Consider the following 5,544-nt stretch of genomic DNA (forward strand, 5'->3'; position numbering starts at 1 on the left):
TTAATAATAAATTAATTATGCTTATATATTATCATTATTATTTTTTATATAACTGAAGTTATATAAACTAAATTAAATCGAACTAACATATATTTTTAAAACTAAAATTGAAATTTCGAATGAAGGCGAATCGATTTTTCAAATCTCATAATTATTCAATTTTCGGTTATTCTAAATCGAAAATAGCAATATAAGCTAAATAATAATTGTAACATCATTAATTCTCGAATATTTCAACCAATTGATTATTTTTCTCAAAATTTGCATCAGGAGATTTTAGCGTAAACATCCAAACTCGAAATTCATATACATCATTATTCAACACTAGATATTCGATAAAATTTTAGAGTTGTCTATTTTACCTCAAAATCGCATAAAATCAAAATCTACAATAACAACCCAAACAATAGACGCTAATGAAATATGATTAATAAGAGTTGTTTTATTTTAATTTTTAACATGGGTAAAAAATTTTTTGAGATTGAAAAAATAAAATAAATTAAAACTAGTAATTGTTTTTTAAACATAATAGTGAGAATGAGCCCATCCAGGTGGCTCCGCCCTGTACCCATTATTAGATTTTATGGAACACCAAACAAATGTCTGTTATCCAAAATATATGGAATGGTACAGAGCAGAAAGCAATGTGCAAAACAAGCGAAGCAGTGCGATAAACAAAACAGCAGGACAATGCAAAAAATAAAGTAAACCGAGGCCTGTATGGAATACAGTGTCCTTAAAACAGATTCGTCCCCTCCGGTGTGTGCTGCGAGGATGAACGTGGACGTCTGTTTCCCAGGATACAACGGAAAACCAGTAGTACCGTGGCACAAGGCACCACCACGGCGAACTGAAAAAGTACCTGAACTTTATCACGAGGGCAGAAGAATGATAGAGGAACAGCAGCCGGCAGCCGAGATAGGAAAGCAGAAGAAAGCTTTTGAGAGTGCAGGAGAGTGTGTTGGATAATTCCTGATGGAGTTGAGGCTGCCTCTGTTTATAGGCACTCCGGTTCCATATGACTGTAACTGTTGGTCATACGAAAGGCCAAAGTGCCCAGCTGGAGCACCAACCGTCATCCAGCTGGAGCACCAACCGTCACGCAAGCCATATGAAGATTCAGGCAGCTGGAAGGTCATTCATAACTGAAATTTCGAAAAAGAAAATTAGCAAAAGCGAGGTGAACCTTGGTGGGAAATTTTGCCTTGATCGGTCCGACATTCGACGCACCCAAGTCGCGCTCGTACGCTTGTACACAAGTCAAGCCTTTTTCCACTGCAAATCGGGCCCATGATTTGCACCCCCCCTGCGCCGACGGACGCGAGAGAGACCCTCTTGACCAATCTTACTTACACCTCTACAAAGTGTAAATCAATATAAGCTCACCAATGTCTTGTTCTTTTTCCTATGTGGGACACTTCCCACTTACCATACACAAGCTAGTCCAATTTCTCATTCAAATGGACCAAGCCCAAATACTACAAAAGTCCATCAATCCCTCACATGAATGGAAATTGAAAGATATTCAACGATTTTCGTGATAAAGTTCAACAGTTGAATCTTGCATAGGATAGGTAGGTATAACCCTTTGAACCTTCCCTTGTGAAAGCATAATAATTCACTGGTTGACAGTAGACATGATGTCTTTGAACTGTACAGCCGTTTGTGTGAGTTAAGATATACTTCACACAAGACTCTTCCTAATACTATTCAGTTCTCATGATTGTGTTCGTTTTGGCCATGAACACACTCCTGGTTCTGCAAGAGGATCTAGAATTGAGCCCTGCAATTCCTTCGAAGCGGCCCCACCTCTCTCTCACATAGGTGATTCTATATTGCTTCTTATCAGAATCATTAAAAGCCGCAAGCTTATCCTCAACATTCACTGTTTCATAATAGGAATGGATTAGGGATAACCCCCACAGTGATTCTCCAAATTAGTGCGATTAGGTTTTCCCATTGAACCTAGTTATTGGGATCTCCAGTCAGCGTAGGTTGGGTTTTTCTTCACGCCAATTTATTCTATAGGCTTGAGCCCCATTCCTCTTGACGATTTCGCAACTAACTCTCTGTTTAACCTTTTGGTTAGCGGATCCGCTATATTATCCTTTGACTTTACATAGTCAACAGAGATAACTCCAGTTGAGATTAGTTGTCTAATGGTATTATGTCTGCGACGTATATGCCTAAACTTACCATTATACATATTATTTTGTGCCCTTCCAATCGCAGATTGGCTATCACAATGTATGCATATAGCCGGCACATGTTTTTCCCATCCTGGAACATCTTCTAAAAAGTGACGCAGCCATTCAGCCTCTTCACCACACTTGTCAAGAGCTATAAACTCAGATTCTGTCGTGGATCTGGCTATTACAGTTTGTTTATAAGATTTCCACGAAATTGCTGCACCTCCTAAAGTGAATACAAATCCACTTGTAGATTTTGAGTCTTTCATATCAGATATCCAATTTGCATCACTGTATCCTTCGATAACACCAGGATATCTGGTATAGTGCAGCCCATGATCACGAGTGTACCTTAAGTATCTTAGCAATCTGATAATTGCTTTCCAGTGTTCAACTCCTGGATTACTCGTGAATCTACTCAATTTGCTTACTGCATAGGCTATGTCTGGTCTTTTACAACTCATTAAGTACATCAGACTTCCAATGACTCGAGAGTATTCTAATTGAGACATACTCTCACCTCGATTCTTTGATAGATGCTGACTGGTGTCAATCGGGGTTCTAGCCAATGCAGAGTCATCATTATTGAATTTCTCAAGTATTTTGTCAACATAATGTGATTGACTTAGGACTATCCCTTCTGATGTTCTATGGATCATTCCAAGGATCACATCGGCTAAGCCCAAATCTTTCATGTCAAATCTTGAGTTCAATAATTTCTTTGTGGATTTAATCATCTTATCATTACTACCAATGATAAGTATGTCATCCACGTAAAGACATAAAATGACATATCCATTTTCAGTGTTTTTTATGTATACACATTTGTCACATTCACTGAATTTAAATCCACTTTCCATCATGACTTTATCAAATTTTTCGTGCCATTGCTTTGGTGCTTGTTTTAAGCCATACAGAGACTTCACCAGTTTACATACCTTATTTTCTTTCCCAGTTGCAGAAAATCCCTCAGGTTGTTCCATGTAAATTTCCTCTTCTAAATCTCCATTTAGAAAAGCAGTCTTTACGTTCATTTGGTGTACTTCAAGATTTTGCAATGCGGCAATCGCAAGTATCACACAAATAGAGGTTATTCTCGATACAAGAGAATATGTGTCAAAGTAATCAAGCCCTTCACGTTGATGGTAACCTTTAATTACCAATCTGGCTTTATACTTATCTATTGTTCCATCTGATTTCATTTTCCTTTTGAAAACCCATTTACAGCCTAGTGGTTTGCTTCCAGGAGGAAGATTTACTAATTCCCACGTATGGTTTTGTAAAATGGATTCCATTTCGGAATTGATAGCCTCTTTCCATAGAGGTCCCTCAGATGAACTAATTGCTTCCTTGAAGCTTTGAGGTTCAATTTCCATCATGAAAGTGATGAAATCCGGACCAAAAGATTTCTCAGTCCTAGCTCTCTTGCTACGTCTAGGTTCAATGTCTTGATCAAGCTCTTGTTCTTCATCAATTGTTTCATACAATCTTTTGGATGAACTTGGTTCTTCCTTAGATTTGCATGGAAACATGTGTTCAAAGAACGAAGCATTTCTTGATTCCATTATCGTATTCTTGTGAATATCAGGTATTTAAGATTCATATACAAGAAAACGATACGCACTACTGTTTTGAGCATATCGAATGAAAATGCAATCCACAGTTTTTGGTCCTATCTTTACTTTCTTTGGAGTGGGTACTGCTACCTTGGGAAGACACTCCCACACTCGCAAATATTGGTAGGAAGGACTTCTACCTTTCCATAACTCATGTGGACTTTTATCTTGCTTCTTTCGGGACATCTTATTTAAAAGGTAATTTGCTGTTAGAACAGCTTCCCCCCACATGTTCTGTGGTAAACCAGAACTTAGTAACAACGCATTCATAATTTCTTTCAAAGTGCGATTCTTTCTCTCAGCAATGCCATTTTGCTGAGGAGAATATAGTGCAGTTCTTTCATGTTTGATACCATGTTGAGCACAAAACTCAGCAAACGTTGATTCATATTCACCTCCACGATCACTTCTTAGCACCTTAATTTTCTTGCTAAGTTGATTTTCAACTTCACTCTTATATTGGATAAATTTGTCAATAGCTTCATCTTACTTTTGAGGAGATACACATAACAAAATTTTGTGCTATCGTCAACAAAGGTAATGAAGTATTTATTTCCACCACGAGTTTGTACACCTTTTAAATCACATACATCACTGTGAATTATATCAAGTGGTTCAATATTTCTTTCAATAGTACGAAAAGATGATCTCGTTAGTTTTGCCTCAACACAAGTTTCACATTTGTGTTGTTTATCAATTTGGAATGCAGGAATGCTTTTCATGTTTATTAATCTACGAATTGTATCGTAATTAACGTGTCCAAGTCTACCATGCCATAAACAAGAAGACTCAAGCAAGTAAGCAAAAGTATTAACTTTATTCATCACGGGCTTAATAGCCATTACATTTAGTTTGAACAAACCATTACAAACATAACCTTTGCCAACAAACATTCCACTCTTAGACAAAACCACTTTATCTGACTCGAATACAATGCGGAAACCATGCTTGTTAAGAAGCGACCTGGACACCAAGTTCTTGCGGCTGTCAGGTACATACAACACATTGTTCAAAGTCAGTTATTTTCCCGATGTCATCTTTAGGACAACTTTTCCTTGACCCTTGATTTCAGAAGTGGCGGAATTTCCCATGAACAACTTTTCCCCATTCTCAGATTCCTCAAGAGTTGCAAACATCTCCTTATCCGAGCAAACATGGCGAGTGGCACCCGTGTCGATCCACCACTCCCATGGATTCGAACCCACCAGATTAACCTATGATATTACAGCACAGAGATTCATGTTTGAAACCTCCTGAGAAATGTTCTCTTCCACATTCGCCTCTCGGTTTCTCCTTGGCTTCTTACATTCAGATGCCTTGTGACCCATGCCATCACAGTTATAGCATTTTCCCGAAAAATTCTTCTTTGAAACGCCTCCTTTGGGTCCCATGTTCAACTTTCTGTTGGAGGAGGAGAAGGTTCTCTTTTTAGAGCTTTGACCATGCTCGACAACATTTGCCTTAGCAGCAACAAGAGAGAACAATCTTCTTTCCGAACTCTTGTTGTCTTCCTCAATACGAAGTCGAACAATGAGCTCTTCAACATTCATCTCCTTTCGTTTGTGCTTCAAGTAATTCTTGAAATCCTTCCAAGCCGGTGGTAGTTTCTCAACAATAGCAGCCACTTGGAATGATTCGCTCAAAGTCATACCCTCACCGTGAATCTCATGAAGAATCACTTGTAGTTCTTGAACTTGACTGATAACCGGTTTTGAATCCACCATTTTAAAGTCCAGAAA

Source organism: Primulina eburnea, chromosome 12 (assembly GCF_022965805.1).
Source record: "Primulina eburnea isolate SZY01 chromosome 12, ASM2296580v1, whole genome shotgun sequence".
NCBI classification, from domain to species: Eukaryota; Viridiplantae; Streptophyta; class Magnoliopsida; order Lamiales; family Gesneriaceae; genus Primulina; species Primulina eburnea.